Here is an 18,400-nt window from a genome sequence, read left to right as displayed (position 1 = left end):
TATTAATAAAGTGCCACGTCAATTACATAGACAGAAAAAAAAAAAAAAAAAAGGGGCATCCCAAGTGGCGCATCCAGTAAAGGCACTCCACGTGGAGTACAGGATGTGCCTCATAACCTGGGGATTGCAGGTTCAAGTCCAGGCTATGTCACAGCTGACTGTGACCGGAAATTCCTTATGGGCCGCACAACTGGCCGAGCACTGCCCAGGTAGGGAGCGCTTAGGTCGACAGGGGAATCCATGGCTCACTGTGCACAGTTCCTGAACTCAAAAAACAAAGGACTCAATCAGATACTGGTTTTCCACCTCAATATAGTACTTGTTTATATACATTTGTCACAAAGACAGCTGTAGTGGGTGATGTCAGACCAGAAACAGGGACCAACACAGAAGAGACACAGAGAGATGGAGTTTGGTGAAGCTGAGTGCTTGCTTGTGCTCAGCATTTAATAAATGAACAAACAGAAAATAAAAGGTTTGAAAGACAAAGAAAATACAGGACACAGCCCTGGTAGCCAAAACAGAGACAAACAAAATGTACTAACACTAAACGAAACACACTGACACAAAGGAACAAATACTAAACAAAACAAGCACTGTGCTGGTCCTCCAACACGACGTAGCAATTGATTTTTAAATATTTTTAATTCTCCTTCTCCACACCCGTTCCTTCGCCCTGAACACACAACCCAGAGTGAGTGAAAACATCTGCTTTTATGCAGCTGTACCAAGACTTGATTGCTAATCAATCATTCAATTGGAGTCTTGGTACAACTGCAAGTGAATTAATAAAGTGCAATTCCCCATGCTCACATATTATTACATTTTACTTGCATGTGAAGTGCTGTGCAATCCTCGTGCCTAAATACAAATATACATTTTAAACACTCGTGTTACACAGACCCGTTTATATCCTGTGTACCAATGACTATACACAAACATTAACACACAACATATCACACAAAATACACACAGGGGTGAGCACTTTGCCACACATACACCCCCTTGAGCAAAGCACACAAGGCCTCAATGGTCACCTTCCCCCTTAAAATCCCAAAAGTCTTTCTCAAAGTCCTGGGCCAAGAACAGGGACTTTAAGGGGTTGATGGGCAGCAGGCTGCTACTGGCCATGCTGTCAGCAGATGTGCTGACAGTGGGGGGGGAATCTCTTCTCCTGCTGTACCACTGGCAGCGGAAATGCTGCCAATGGTGCGGCTGTCAGACTGATTCCTTCAGCCGGGGCAAGTCCAGCAGCGGAAAAGCTGCTGGAGTTGGTGGTCTCCAGACCTCCCCCTAGATCTCCGGCAACGAAACTGCTGAGGGGGACGGTGGTCTCCTCACCTCTCCCCCCTTTATAGCTGGCAGCTCCCTCTGGGGGGACTCCAGCCCCCAGAACTCCTGCGGGGAAAGGTGGTCTCTTGATTCCCCCCCCCCCCCCCCTTTCATAGCCGGCAGCTCCCTCTGGTGGGGCTCCGGCCACACTGACTTCTGCGTCCAAGCAGAGCTGACTGCAACCCCTGGCGAAGCAGTTAAAACATAAGAAAGTTTACAAACGAGAGGAGGCCATTCGTCCCATCTTGCTCGTTTGGTTGTTAGTAGCTTACTGACCCCAGAATCTTATCAAGCAGCTTCTTAAAGCCATTCATCCTCTGCTGGTAGGGCAAGTGATACCAGCAGGCATTCACCCTCTGCTGGCGGATGGGGACAGAGGCAGCTCCTGCTGCTGTGCTCCTGCTGGTGGAGGAGGAGTGTAGTCTCCTGCCAGTGAAGGTGACTGAGGCAGAGGCAGCTCCTGTTGCTCTCCTCCTGCCGATGGAGGTGGGAGCGGCCTGTAGTCTCCTGGCGACGGAGGTGGGAGTGGCGTGTAGTTTCCAGGTGAAGGAGGCTCTCCCTCACTTGCTAGGGACTGGTGCACCTCTCCCTCGTAAAAGACAGTTTACGGTGAAAAAGTAGCTCTTTATTTGCTGTTAAATAATAATAATAATAATAATAATAATAATAATAATAATAATAATAATAATAATAATAATAATAATAATAATAAATGGCACTGCACACCGATGTGTATCGCTTAGGTTTATCATGGGGTTCATTCCTGAAATAATAATAGAAGTAGACACACATTTTTAGACACACAAGTCCAACAGCGAATGCTTCAAGTGCAAGTGGCGATACAGTTTATTTGTGACAACAATAGTGTAAAGTGATCTGGGATGGTTGCTGGCTTTTAGCTACAGCTCCCTGATTAGTTAGCCATCTACAGATAACAAATAACACAGGTTACAAGAAAAAATAACATACACAAAAACAAGTTTTTCTACACAGTACTCCTTGCAGGTTACTGTGTAACCATAAGACAAGGAACAGATCGCTCGGCCACATTCCCCGATATACCTTCAGTCATGCCCCCTTTGACAGCAAGTGCAATTACATCTCCTCCAATCCATGACTGACACATCGCCTACAGCATTAAGGCGCTGACCCTGGAATTAACTGCGAAACCATCCAGTCCGGGGGCACACTGTCCCCGTTATACAGTGCCCTCACAGATTGGGAGGGAGATTGTTCACTCTGATTAATTTGCTCTCTGTCACTGCAATATAAGGCCCCGTCCCACAGCCTCAGGGCATCCCACTGGCTCACCAGCCCTTTGACCCCAATGTCCAGGGAGACCTCTTCTCTGGTAGGCCTCTGGTCCGTGGCCAGTCTTGCCACTACCAGTCTGAGCTTCGGGTCCTCCCTTTGCAGCCTCAACTTGGGCACATCTGCCAGTGGTCCACCGTCCACAACCAGGGCGGCCACATGCTCCATGGAGAGCCAGCCCATCGCCTTCCCCTCCAGACATGCACAGTGCCGGCACTGCTTTTCTTCACATGACCATCTGGACAAGGCATCCACGTTACCATGCTGGCCTGTGCACAAAGGCAAAGTCGTACCCCTGGAGGGCCTCAATCCACAGGGTGACCATGCAGATAGGCATGATCCGTCTGGATAGTGAAGTGGCGGCCACACAAGTACCTACAAGTCTGTCCGGAAATGTCGGACAGCCAGGACAGTAGCCAGCTGCTCCCTGCAGCTGATGCAGTAATTCCACTCTGCCTTGCTGAAATATGCAACCACTCGCTCCCTGTCTGTCCCTACCTGCGGCAGGACACCTTCTAGTTGAGGGGTCGAGAAGGAAGAGCAGGGCTCGGTCTAGGTAGGCCAGTACAGGCGCCCAGGCAAGAGCATTCTTCAGCTGGAAGGCGGCGTCTTTGCACTGATTGGTCCATTCAAAATGTCTCCCCTTCTCCGTGGTCCAGTACAGGGGTCAGGCAATGTCAGCAAAGCCTTGCACAAATCTTTGTAGTATGAGACCAATCTCATAAAGCCTCGTACTTGGTGGATGGATGTGGGCGTCGGCCAGTTCTGGACAATCCAGTGTTGACTGGGGCAGCTTGTGTACTGGGGAGGGCAGAGGCCAGCAGCAGAATGGGTTTAAGTAGTTGTGCTTCATTTATGGCCTGCTGCAGGGTATTAGCACCCACAAGTAGTAGGTCGCGCTGGAATTCAGCTGGTGTAATGGCCCCCAGGAAGGCGTCCCGTCCCATCCGGTTATGCATTTCAGTTGTCACTACCAGGTACACCTTGACAATCAGGGCCATGATGTCATTCCTCAATGCCCCGAGGCTTCCATCCCACCTCTTCCGTTCTTTCAGCTGGGTCACGTAAGTGAACTGATGCAGCCTGTCCATACTGTCACTCCAGCTCAGCCACGACTGCGCTGTAGTCAGTCCTCTCCCCCACCAGGTTCGCTAGAACACTGTTACAGGCCTCCCCATCGAGTACTGCGATTAGCTGCCCCCTTTCTCCAGCTCTGACCAGTTCATTTATGCTGTGGCTGGAGTCAGACTAGATAGGTATTGTAAAGACTTCAGCCCATATTTATTTAAACAAAATAAATATAAATCAAGGGAAGGGTGCTGGGAGCAAACACAAAATAAAGTGGTGATATTTATTTTCTTTCCTTTTACTCTACTATTCTCTATCACTTTCCACACTTTCACTCTGTCCTATCAGTTCTACCAACCTGTCAAGGAAATTCATGGTTAAATTCCTTTTAATAGAAGCATTTCCTACTCAAGATTTAGTTGTGTGACATGCTGTGGTGCTTGGATTGTTAACACCAATTCCAGAACATTCTTACCCAGATCTACTTTAAAGCTTGCTGATTAGACCAAGGTACAGGCCACAAACTGTTAACTCTTTGAAGTTTGCCTTCCAAAATGCTATCCGATTGTCTAGTCTCCTAAGGCGTCATAAAACTTACCAAGGGAAGCTATAGTGACTATGAAGCTGTACCATTATTGTGTTAAAAGTTAGCTGGCATTCTTTAAGAATCGTTTTTAATTACATAACTTGTGGACACAAGTTTAATAGTTATTTTAAGTAAGTTTCCCAATAAATCTGAAGTGTTTACTGTGTTTTAAATGAATATTACAAACTAATTATTTTTGAATATTATTCTTTGATTGTATTATGGTGTGTTTTATATGCTTGTAATCATAATTTTGTATAGAAAATGAAACTGAAATTTGTTTGCTTCTCTAATGAATGTAGCAAAAGTTATATTGAATTGGAGGTTTAAATGATAAATCTAAAATCCTTTGACAGCGAAATAGGTGGATACATTTCATTTCTAACACTCCCTTTTTGTGTGACATAACTGTCTATCAAATACTGTGAACGAATAGAAGGACCGACGAAGACTTGCTTACAGTTCAAGGGAACGCCTATACATAGTGTTATTTAAACTCAAAATAAGGATTTTCATTCTCTTTGGATTCGCTCTCAACTCAAACTCTGAAGTTCTTCAATGAAGAGTCACAATGATGTAATCTTCAAAGCTGTCCCGGGGAAGATAGGCCCCCTCTGGAATGACAAAAGCTTTTGCCTACAGCCTTCACAGAGATACTGCACTGCACTGCTGCACAACTAACAAGACTTTGTTTTAAACATCGCACCCACAGAATAAGTATCAAACTTGTGTTAACAAATAACTGAACTGAAGCCATGCTATTGAAATCGTAATAATATGTAATGTGCGTCTATTCAACTAGATGCTGAACACTGTACATTTACCAATTTGGATGTTGGTGCATGTATACGTAATGCATGACTGAAACAAACAATGTGTGATGAACTAAGACTGCTTCACTAATGCAGAACCAGAGAGCACATCAAGGATTAAATATGAACATCTAACAATGCATTATGTTTCCTTGAATGTTTTATTTTGTTGTTTCTTTATACATGTTTTTAACATTGAATCCTAACCTTTATTCTTACTCCTTTGAGAATATGATTTGATTTGATTTGAAATACTTAAAACATACATAATACTAATTGTTCATTTTTTTCATCATGAATCTAGGGATAATTAAGCCAGAATCGTTAGTTCTTATTGAGGTATTGTAATTATTAACCATAATAAACACATTATGAGCTATAACGGGTAATTTCTTTAATGGCAATTGCCAAGGACACAGTTGTGACATAAACCCTAGATACACGACGTAAATATGTACGACAGACCCCTGTTCCCCTCCAATCACTTGCATCCATACCCTGCCTCATGCTCCTAGTATGCACTCAGTCATTGATCCCCAACCACTCACACAAGTTAACCCCTGAGGAAACCCCATCGTCCCAGAGATAGATAGATAGATAGATAGATAGATATATCTATCTATCTATATACGTGTGTGTATGCGAGAACGATAAGTTGCGAATTTGATTGTGGTAGCCAACCATCAGCATGAATGGCCTCACACGTAGTTCGTGTTGAAAATAAGGCACTTTTATTGCTGAAGGTATTATTTTCAAGTAAACGCCAAAATAAAACAAAAGAAACCCTGCCCATTAAAATCACTTCTTCAACCCTCTCTATTCACTTGCCTGAGCTGACCTTGTGGCAAGTTCAGTATATACTACTTTAAGCAATGTCACGTGCAGTCCGCGGTACCTCCAGCGACTGCCGACAAAGTGTAGAGCTGGCGTTGGCTCTATAATCCATCAGGTAAGTGTCCCGTGTTTAAATGGTTTCTCCACCAGGCTGTGCTGTAATTGTATTTGTAATCCATATATTCCAGGGAACAGGTAAGTAGTCCTTAGATGGTCCTTCTTCAGACCAGTACAGTTGTACCCCCGTGTGGTCAATACAGGAAAAACGGGTAAGGCGCCTTCTGTAGCGCACTCTTACAGTCCTTTGGAATAAAATCACAGTCCTAATGTTCGTTCGGTTCTTTGGCACTCTCTGCTGGGGAACACTGTAAACTGCAGCCTGCTACTTGGCTGCCGCCTGGTTGAATAACAATAAAACACTGCCGTTTGTGATTCTTGTGTGTTTGCGAGTCTCTTTTTAACAAAGCAAAACTCTCACAACCCAAATGAGTCGGGGTCTTAACTAAAACCCTCCAGGCTGCTTTAATACTTCAGGGTCACACAGACCGAAAAATAAAAATAGCGTGTTTTTCTAATCCCGTTTGTGCAACAAGACTGAAATAAATTAATATACAGTCCATTGAATTAGGCTAGTGCATAAAACAAACTACGGGGAAAGACCAGTCCATTCGGAACAGGCAGTTATGCTCTCAGTATGTGCACCCACTACACGCTGATATAAACCTGCCTATTTAAGAGTCCAGTTTGGCATATTAGTCCCGCTGCACGCAGCAAATAACCAACAACATAGCAGTCACGGTGTTATTTTGTCTTTCTAGTATTTTAAAACAGGTGCCACACAGAAAGCCGTCTTCCTTTCACAACCAAGCCCAATAGCAAACTCCGTTTAGTATACGGTCTGGGTTACTGACGGTCGGGATCTTTTAGTGCGAGTGCACCAGCTCAACTTCATTACAGTCTGCATACATTCCTCTCCCACACAGCTAGCTTCGGTTCTGGAACGCTGAAGTTTGTTCTGGTTTCTAATACTCTCCAACTCGATCCCTTGTCTTCGTATTTCTCTCCATAGAAGCACCGCTACACTTAACTGTGTTCCGTTGCTGAATATGTCACTTATTTATTTGAACATAAACACCACTCTATAGTTCAAACTTGCTGTTTCGTTATCAAGAGTTTTCACAGCCACCCTTACGGAAATAACATATAGAAAGTTCTATAGTAAATTGGTCAAGTCCTATAAAATATCCTATAGGATAGACCCTTTTGAGTACTATGAGGTTTTTTTAAAAATAATATTTTAGAATTTCTCGAAAAACCTTTAGTCCCATAATGTCCTATAGTACCACGGTAGGATCCTATAGGACATTTCTGCAAGGGCAGACTCTCCACCATCTAACTAAACACTCTTGCACACCTTTACACTCCTCTTTCACTTGTACTGTCCACCTTAAACTTGACTCAATTCCCACGGACAAATCACCTGAATGCTGGATTGCCATTATTTCACTTGGAATTGCTCATTGAGAAGCTTACTGGTAATATGGGTTCAGTATTTCCAGTTTCATTATGTTAAATGTGATACCATTTTTAACCGAATTTATAGCCTGCTTAAATGCTACAGTTAGGATACATCCAGCACATTTAAAACAATTGTTTTCTTTTCTATTCAATGAGGATCGATAATAAATGGGAGGTTTATTACTGTCTCGTTTAAAATTCAACATTAAAATACCGATTGTCCACCTTTATTTGTAAGCCTGTGTTTTTTCATTATTTTTGACAGTTAAATCCTTTACATTTGAAAATGGTCTCATATTAGAAAAGTGTTAAGGAATATAATTTGTTTTTTCTGTTAGGAACACTTTTACCACAGCAGAGTGTGTCTTTTATAACAAAAAAAAAAAAAATGCAAGTTGCCTTCTTTTAATACACACAATTTTTTTGTGACTTTCAGTGGAGATGCATAATCGCATTGCAAGTGCAGTTTAAAATTACATTTAATAGATGCACATTGCAACTGCAGTTTAACACTAAAAAAGCCATCAAAAACACACTGCAACTGCAGTTTAACTGTAGCCTGCAATATAATCACATTGTAACACCAGATTAAAATTAAACTGTAATAAAATTGCATTGCAACTTTAGTTTATTACCATAATCCTTCTTCCCTGAAAAGAAGGGCAACCATTACTGAATGGGAAAAGCCTCTCTGAAAGGCAGTTCGTACAATTGCTGGGGCCAGAAGCCAATAATTGGGTCAGTCGGCACCCACCCACCCTGCTGGACGTGGCGGTCAGACTGGCTGAGGGGTATGAAGACTCCATACCCACACTGCTGCCCACCCTGAAGATTGCCAGATTGACAATTATTAAAAAAAAAAAAAGGTAACGCCAGTCTCTAGTAAGACCATAAGAGCAGCAGGGGAAGCTATTGGAAGTATATTTCCTCTGCATGGTGATCTGTTCTCCTCCCGGTACTGCCCAAAAAAAACTAAATTAGAGAGAAGGGTGGAAAGATGGGAGGATGCATTAATGAAAGCAGGTTGGGGTTTGGTGGGAGACTCCTCTGTGTCTGATAAACGCCAGGGAAAGGGAATTGGGATCCAGTGTGACCGACCGGGCTGGATTACTGAGATTCTTAGTGCCGAGGCTAAAATAGCCCCGATCGATATCCCGAAAGTCTGGGACCAAGATATTTATTTGGCGTACAAACAAAAAAACAACCCTACCCTGGCTAACATCTGGGGGCAGGTTCAGTCTATCGAGGGGAAGGAAGTAGACGGCAATCGGCCGCTCACATACCCTCATCACATTGTACTCAGGCATTTACTGTATAGAGTATCCCATGCCCTGAGCACAGGGCAGACTGCAACACAATTACTCGTTCCTCAGTCTTTTTGGCATGAGATCATGCGGTTGGCTCATGATATTCCTTGTTTGGGCCATCCAGGTCTCAGACTTAAGAATGAATACTGGCTCGATTTTACTGGGCGGGAGTGTACAGCAAGGTTAAGAGATATGTGGCGACCTGTAGAGAGTGCCAGCAAGTAGCGCCGAGGCGGGTTCGCCTAGCCCCATTGGTTCCACTGCCCTAGATTAATATCCCCTTTGAACGCATTACAATGGATACAGTGGGCCCATTGAACCAGTCTGACTCTGGATATATGCATATTTTAGTAGTGGTGGACTATGTGACCAGATATCCGGAGGCATTAGCAATTGCAAAAGAATTACTACAGATCACAGCGAGAATAGGGATCCCCAGAGAAATTCTGACTGATCATAGAACCAATTTCATATCACAATGTTTAAAGGAACTGGATAAACTGTTACAAATTTAGTCCATTAGGACCTCCGTTATCACCCGCAAGTGGATTGTTTGGTGGAACGTTTTAACCAGACATTAAAACAGATGCTGAGGTGGTTTGTCAACCAAGAGCAGAGACATTGGGCTAAACTCCTTCCGTACCTGATGTTTGCAGTGAGAGAGGTGCCTCGGAGCTCTACCGGGTTCTCTCCCTTTGAGCTGCTATACGGGAGATAACAAACGAACTCTACAGAGTGTGACTTGTACAGTGCATGTCTTATGCATTTTAGTGTTTTGATAATCTTCTGGTTTAAATGGGGCATTTTTTTTTCTACTGTCTTAGGTTCCGCTATCAATACAACAGCGTTTCACACACATCTCACTTGATAGTACATTTCCGTACAACCCGAGATCAGTATTTTTTTCAAAACAATTATTACAATTTTTAAACAAAACTACTGGTGTGATTTGTAAAGCGCATGTATTATACATGTTATTGTTTCAACTGTCTTCTGGTTTAATAAGCACAGTGCAGTTATTTTTTCTTCTTATGGATAATGTACAGCTGCAAAAGGGCTTCAAAAAATGTTTTCTTAGTTTACAGTATGTGTCTGTATACTGTACTGTGTACATGTGTAAAATAATCAGCCTTTCCAGTGTAATTACCTTGTTTTAAGTTGCATGAGTTAGTGAATCTATTCTTTCTACACACCAGTGAACAATGGCTGCTTCAAGAAATATTTTTTCCTAGATTTCTGTTTTTCATGGTAGCAGCACCCTAGTGGTAGGAATGTGTCATTTCAATGTAAAAATGGGCAAAACTGGCAAGTCACCCATATTGATTGGCTCATGGCGGCCATGTTTGTTCATGGAGGAACTTTTCCTGAATAACTTTTTTAGGAGGACACTACAAAGGTAATGTATACACAAGATTTTCATTATATGAGAGTAGATGTTGAACTTCATGCCGATTTGAACTTGGCTCTCGCCAAGATAAGCACCAACTAAGACGTAGCTTTGCAGTAAACTAATGTGATCCATCTGCATTTCCATTCATTTGCTTCAGTTGTTTTCCATCTGACGATGTAGATATCCTTCTGTCTGGTGTTAACTGCTGTAGTTTAATGCTGGCTCCAGGGATCAGCTCATTTTGCCTCCCCAGCGCATCAGCATGACAACCGTCTGGATTGAGCCAAGTAGGGTACATCTCTGGGGTCTTCAAGAGGACACCTTCCATCCTCAGTGTTTCGTTGACTAGCCTACGACACCTCAAGAGGGCTCAACAGTGATTCTGGTGTCCCAGCATCAGCTCCCTCCATCCCCAACTCAGCTCAGCACAGCTTACTTACCTGTACATCAGCATTGCTTTCTTTCTTGTGTTTGAGATCCCCATCCAGAATCTTTCTGTCTCAACTACAGCCAGTTGCTGCTCCTTTCTGCTGCTTCAGATAAGTTCTTCACTGTACGACACAACTCTTGGCCACTGAACCCAACATATATCCTTAAACAAAACTAGATAAAAAAAAAACACATTTTCAGTGTTAGAGAAAAATTATCTTGCAGGTTTCATACTTGTATCACAATTTGAACGATTACTGTCAAAAAATGATGTTATCTGCTCCACTATAAAGTGGCAGTCTATAGCAGGGGTGGCCAACCTTTCACAGACCAAGAACCAAGGAAATAAAAAAGGTACAGTGACAAACTTTAAAAAGTATTTAATTCAGCATTCCATTGATATTGTTTTATTACAATCCCACACTTAAACGAAGCTGACCTTTTTTCTCCCCAGTACATACGTAATATTGATATCCAAACAAATACATTTTCACTATATATAAAAGCATAGTTTTGTTTTTGTTTCTTATTTGGGTGAGTAGCTAACTATCGTTTATTTTCTTATACCACATACAGGCAGGATCTGTCATCAGTGTGACCTTTTGGCATTCTTTACTATGCACATTGTTGGAGTTCTGAATGCAGCTGTAGTTCAATGTCACTATTTAGATCTGAGATTGATAAGTTCTACTGTGTGATGCGAGAGCTGCAGGTCTGAAATTTGCTTTTGCAGTTGATTGTTCTTTGGAGCAGGGTTTTTTTGCACGGGCAATGTTCCAGACAACTTGTTAGGAGTAGGCTAGAGTCGCGATCTCAGATTGTTTGACAAATTTGGTCAACATTTGCGTCTGTTTATCATTTTGCTTTTGCTGACAGCAGTCATTTTGACAGGTACATTTTAATCAGCTCCGATATGAAAAGGAAATACAAACTTTCAGATAAAACTCAAAAGATCCATTCATGAACATAATATTTAACATTTGCACAGCAGAAACACCATATTTAAATGGAAATTAGCACATATAACGCATGACTATCGTGGCGGTTCTAGTGTTAACTTTAAAAGACAGACATTCCAAAAGAATCTTTTGGAAATTGTCAATGTGGGCATGGTTTGCAGTGAAATAACACCGCAGATTTGAAGATTTTAACTGCGACAAAGGCAAGTGCCCAGTTGCATAACACCTTAAGTGAAATTCCTCCCTTAGTTTTCACAAATGTTCCACTTAAGTAATATTTGTATTTAAGTATTTCCCTTAAGTTTGTTAACCATTGCACAAGATGACTTTAGGGGATAACTGTGAAAATACTTAATGTCCTATTGAGACCCCTTAAAATAAAAAAAAACAGTATGGCAGCGTTTTTGGAAATTGAAGAGGACAGAACCACACTTAACAGAAGGATTTGCAGAGAGAAAATCCTTTGGATATAATGGATGACGAGCAATTAATAACACCTATTGATTTGACCGAAATACTGTCTTAAATGTCTGTATAATGCTGGAAGCAGATTAACAACCCCAAACAAAAAGAAATCACACATTGCTCCCTGTTCTTCAAATACAGCAGCAGCACTTACTTTTTTCGCAACTGGTGCTTTTTATTACTATAAAAATGTATACTTAAAGAAAGAGAAAAAAAAAGAAAAAAAAACAACTACTGTGGCAGGCTGGTGAGTGGATAGAGGCCCAGAGACAGTCTGGAGTTCAAAAAAATAACTATTTTATTATAAACACAAAAATGAAAGGGCACAAGGGCCAAAACAAAGCAATTTAAACACAAAATAAACAAAATAAAGCAAAAATACACTCACAAAAATAAAGGTTTCCAGGCTGGGCAATGCCTTCACTGGATTCAAAACATTCAAAAATCACAAACACCAAAACACCAAAACACCAAAACACCAAAACACCAAAACACCAAAACACCAAAACACCAAAACACTTCCTCAGCTCCCTCCTCCTAAATGAGAAGCAGAGGCCTCCTTTTATGTCAGGTGGCTGGGCGCTGATTGATCGTTAATTAAACTAATCATCTAATCAACCCCAGCCACCTGAACACAATGAACCAAGGCAGGTAGGGGAATTTAACCCCATCCCTGCCAATTTCTAAAGAGCAGAGCTGTGCTCTGCCCCAACTACATACTGCAAGATACTGTCTTCACTTTTGTTGCGAACACTGCCATACAAGTTATTTAAACAAATGTGTTTAGTGTACATTTTTTGTAGATTTACCTGTTTATGATGCTCTTCTGAAATCAGAATATACATTTTTTTTTTTTTTTTTTTAAATCTTGTGAATGCTGTGATTTACCATTGAATTTATTGCATTCACACATTCATTTATTTCTGCCAATTTCTTCTGCTTCATGGCAGCTGTCAAATTCGGACATAGTTTGCTTGTTATTTGCATTCTTTTATTATATTCCATAAGTTTTTCCTCCTCTGTCCAGTTTTTTTTTTTTTTTTTTTTTTTTTTTTTTTAGCAGCCATACTGTGGTTTTCCTTAACTGCCCAAATGTTGCCATGAGACAGGATTTACAGAGTACAGTAAGCTACTTGCCTATTGGTTGAAATCTTAAATAGTATATGCATACTTGAGTGTTTTTCCCTTAGCTAAGGAGAGTGGTTAAGATGTTTTGTGCAACACCTTTAAGTATTTTTCACTTAGCTAAGGGAAAAAAAAAAACTTGTTTTATGCAACTGGGCACTTGCAAAAGGCACAGAAGTTTCCCATTACGTTCAACAAAAAAAATACATTACTCTCCCACTCCGGTAAGAAGGTTCAATATTCATCTTCAAATTTTTTTTCACTATTTTTTTCTGCCATTATGAACAAAACAGATGCCGGTCTTGTTCAAAGTAAAGTTAACGGTTTCCAGGCTTCTATAACTCGAGTCCTGAATGCACAGTAAAGCAAGGGTGGATATGATTTGCTATGTAACATCAAATTGTTGCCAAGGTCTTTTTTGGACCTTGGTCTGAGAGTGATGGGGACAAATATAATATTTGTGGGTATACACTGTATAGGAAAGACAGGCAAGACAGAAGAGGAGGAGGGGTAGCGCTATACATAAGAAACAGTCTTGAAGCCCAGGTGTTAAACCTGGACAAAGAAAATAAAGCCGAATCAATATGGGTCAGAATAACGGACAAAAATTCAAAGGGCATAATAATAGGAGCATGCTATAGACCGCCAGATTCAGACGGTGAGCAAAATAATCTGTTATACAATGACATTAGAAATGTGTGTAGCAAAGGAGAAGCCATACTAATGGGGGATTTCAACTTCCCCCATATAAAATGGGAAAACCCGGTGGGTAGCATGAAGGATGAAATAGAAATGGTGGAAATGACAAATGACTGCTTCCTAAACACAATTTTTCAAGGCACCGACTAGAGGGGAGGCAATCCTTGATTTAGTCTTTTCAAATAACGAAGACAGAATAACTAAAACAGAGGTCAGAGAACCACTGGCAAACTCAGACCACAACATGGTCTCATTTGAAGTGTTTTTTAAAACCCCAAAAGTAATGACTAAAGCTAAGGTTTACAATTTTAGAAAAGCAAACTATGAAGGTATGAAACAGAGACTAACAGAAGTAGATTGGAGTAAAATAGAGAAAACACCCACAGAAGGATGGTTGTTCTTCAAAAATGTAGTACTAGAGGCGCAAAACAATTACATCCCTAAAGTAGACAAATCTAAATGTAAAACTAAATTGCCAAAATGGTTTAATAGATCAATTAAAAAAAATATTCAGCAAAAAAAGGCACTTTACAGAGCATTAAAAAAGGACCAAAAAGAAAGTACGCAGAAAGAGTACACAGAACTGCAAATGCAAGTCAAAAAGGAAGTTAGAAAGGCCAAGAGAGAAATAGAAATGAACATTGCTAAGGGAGCTAAAACCAATTCCAAAATGTTTTTCCAATATTACAACAGCAAGCGAATATTCAAAGAGGAGATTAAATGTTTAAGAGATACAAATGGCAAAATCGTAGATGAAGAAAAAAAAAAAATAGCAAATATATTAAATGATTACTTTTCACAAGTTTTTACAAAGGAAGATACTGACAACATGCCCCACATGTCATCCAGTTCCTATCCAGTTTTAAATAACTTTAGCATAACTGAGGCAGAAGTGTTAAAGGGACTAGGAGCTCTTAAAATAAACAAATCCCCTGGGCCGGATGAGATCCTCCCAGTAGTACTCAAAGAAATGAAAGAAGTAATTTACAAACCGCTAACCAAGATCATGCAGCAGTCTCTTGACACAGGGGTGGTACCGACAGACTGGAAAATTGCAAACGTAATACCGATCCACAAAAAGGGAAACAAAACTGAACCAGGTAACTACAGACCAGTAAGCCTGACTTCTATTATATGCAAACTTATGGAAACTATAATAAGATCCAAAATGGAAAATTACCTATATGGTAACAGGGTCCTGGGAGACAGTCAACATGGTTTTAGGAAAGGGAGATCGTGTCTAACTAACTTGCTTGATTTTTTTGAGGATGCAACATTGATAATGGATAATTGCAAAGCATATGACATGGTTTATTTAGATTTCCAGAAAGCTTTTGACAAAGTCCCGCACAAAAGATTAATTCTCAAACTGAACGCAGTTGGGATTCAAGGAAACACATGTACATGGATTAGGGAGTGGTTAACATGTAGAAAACAAAGTACTGATTAGAGGAAAAACCTCAGAATGGAGTGTGGTAACCAGTGGTGTACCACAGGGATCAGTATTAGGTCCTCTGCTATTCCTAATCTACATTAATGATTTAGATTCTGGTATAGTAAGCAAACTTGTTAAATTTGCAGACGACACAAAAGTAGGAGGAGTGGCAAACACTGTTGCAGCAGCAAAGGTCATTCAAAATGATCTAGACAAGATTCAGAACTGGGCAGACACATGGCAAATGACATTTAATAGAGAAAAGTGTAAGGTACTGCATGCAGGAAATAAAAATGTACATTATAAATATCATATGGGAGATACTGAAATTGGAGAAGGAATCTATGAAAAAGACCTAGGAGTTTTTGTTGACTCAGAAATGTCTTCATCTAGACAATGTGGGGAAGCTATAAAAAAGGCTAACAAGATGCTCGGATACATTGTGAAAAGTGTTGAATTTAAATCAAGGGAAGTAATGTTAAAACTGTACAATGCACTAGTAAGACCTCATCTTGAATATTGTGTTCAGTTCTGGTCACCTCGCTATAAAAAAGATATTGCTGCTCTAGAAAGAGTGCAAAGAAGAGCGACCAGAATTATTCTGGGCTTAAAAGGCATGTCATATGCAGACAGGCTAAAAGAATTGAATCTGTTCAGTCTTGAACAAAGAAGACTACGTGGCGACCTAATTCAAGCATTCAAAATTCTAAAAGGTATTGACAGTGTCCACCCAAGGGACTTTTTCAGCCTGAAAAAAGAAACAAGGACCAGGGGTCACAAATGGAGTTTAGAAAAAGGGGCATTCAGAACAGAAAATAGGAGACACTTTTTTACACAGAGAATTGTGAGGGTCTGGAATCAACTCCCCAGTAATGTTGTTGAAGCTGACACCCTGGGATCCTTCAAGAAGCTGCTTGATGAGATTTTGGGATCAATAAGCTACTAACAACCAAACGAGCAAGATGGGCCGAATGGCCTCCTCTCGTTTGTAAACTTTCTTATGTTCTTATGTTCTTCTTATGTTCTTATGTAATATGTGAGCACGGGGAATTGCACTTTATTAATTCACTTGCAGTTGTAACGCGACTCCAATTGAATGATTGATTAGCAGTCGAGTCTCGGTACAGCTGCATAAAAGCAGCATGTTTTCACATACTCAGGGTTTTGTGTTCGGTGAGTGGAGAACGGGATTGGAGACGGAGGTAAAGAGAATAATAATAATAATAATAATAATAATAATAATAATAATAATAATAATAATAATAATCATCGTTAAAAGAAGCTCACCGTGCTTTGTCTGTTTGGTCCGTTTTGTTTGTCTGGCTACCAGTGCTGTGTCCTGTGTTTTTCATTTAATACAACAGTTTATTTTCTGTCCGTTCTGTTCACCCATTAAATGCTGAGCGAAACCATTCACTCAGCTCAACCAAACTCCACCTCTCTGTTTATTTTCCGGTTTCTCGTCTGACACCACCCACTCTGGCCGTCTGTGACAGCGCACCAACAACGTGTAAATTTAAGGTGCAAAGGAAAACAAGCCATTAATAGAATCCACCAAGTAGAGTAACGTGTCATATTGGAAAATCATATTGGTAAGAAGTCAGTTTAGCATGATAATTTTATTAATAAATTGCTTGGGTTAGATTGGTTTTGTTTAAGCAAAAGATAAAGCAACATTTTAGAAAAGGCAGGTGTTTAATACTATGTGGCCTTTACATAAGTATGAACGGGATCACTTAAACTGTGTTCACAAAATAGCAGAGTGCAGCTCAGACTGTGAAAAGGGACAGGATCTGTCACAGTTTTAGAATGGAAAGCCAGTTCAGGAATTGATAAGGGAGTGGATTAAAATAAAATATGGATCACAACGGCGATGCAAAAGGACTGGAAGCTAGAAGTTTAGCTCAAAGAAGCAGTGAAAGGTAAGATTCTGGGCGTGTTGCCAGAGAACAGGCAGATAAGATGCCTGGGCAGTTGTCCAGCAGTAGAGAAGTGATAATAGCAGATAAATGCGGCACAGCTCATCGCTGCAAAATCGCAATGAGTTTTAGAATGAATACGATTTTAAGCAGTGCTCTAATTGTGGCCATATTGATACTTAAAGATAATTTGTTAGGAAGGTGGCAGTGGCTACAGGAAAGTCTGAAATGGCGAAAGAAATGCAAGGAGATTATAGTGAATAAATAAGAATGTTGTGACGGCTGCAGGTGCAGATAGGGGAGTGATGTGCGGTGGCCTTGGTCGGAGTAAAGGGGGGAGGTAATGATGATGGGGATGAAAGAATGTTTGTTGACGAGGAGGCCACCCATGTAAAATGTTAGTTGATACAGGGGCATGTGTGACAATCACCGATTTGGATGTGATGTCCCTTTAACAAAACAATATGTAATGATTGAAGGTGTTCATGGAGGCACACAAATTGCCTTCGAAACACAGCCGATAGAATTAACAATTGGAGATATCACTGCAACAGTAGAAATGCAAAAAACGCATGAGCAAAACATTTTAGGGTTAGATGTAATGTATGTCTCATCTTTCCCTCTCACACTCCATGACCTGACTCCAGAAGTACCCGATAGTGTGGGCTCAGCATAGCAATGACTGCGGTACGGCAGTGGGCCTGCTTATCACAATTGAAGGCGAGGCCCATCCTCCACAGAAGCAGTACCCAATTAAACATGAAGCAACTGAAGCAGTAAAGGGTATTATTACAGACCTGTTACAGCAGGGTATAGTAGTTGAATGTAACTCACCCAAGAACAGTCCCTTTTGGCCAGTACCCTAAGGGGAAGGGAAACGGAGACTGACTATTGATTACCAAAGATTGAATCAAGTATTGCCTTTAATGGCACAAATTGTAGCTAACCCACATATGTTCCTGTCACAAAGACGGCCGGAGAGGGTGGCGTCAGACCAGAGCCAGGAAATAAGCAACAGAGAGAGATAGAGCTTGGTGGAGCTGAGTGAATGCTTTCGCTCAGCATTTAATAAATAAACAGAGAAAATAAAAAGGTTGTAACAAACAAAAAAACAAGGACACGGCACATTCGCCAAAACAAAAGAGATAAACAAAACAGACTAACAGTACACAAAACACGGTGAGCAGATATTTTAAGTACAATTATTCCTA

This window comes from Polyodon spathula, chromosome 2, assembly GCF_017654505.1.
Source record: "Polyodon spathula isolate WHYD16114869_AA chromosome 2, ASM1765450v1, whole genome shotgun sequence".
Classification (NCBI taxonomy): domain Eukaryota; kingdom Metazoa; phylum Chordata; class Actinopteri; order Acipenseriformes; family Polyodontidae; genus Polyodon; species Polyodon spathula.
Note: the sequence above shows the minus strand (reverse complement) of the source record.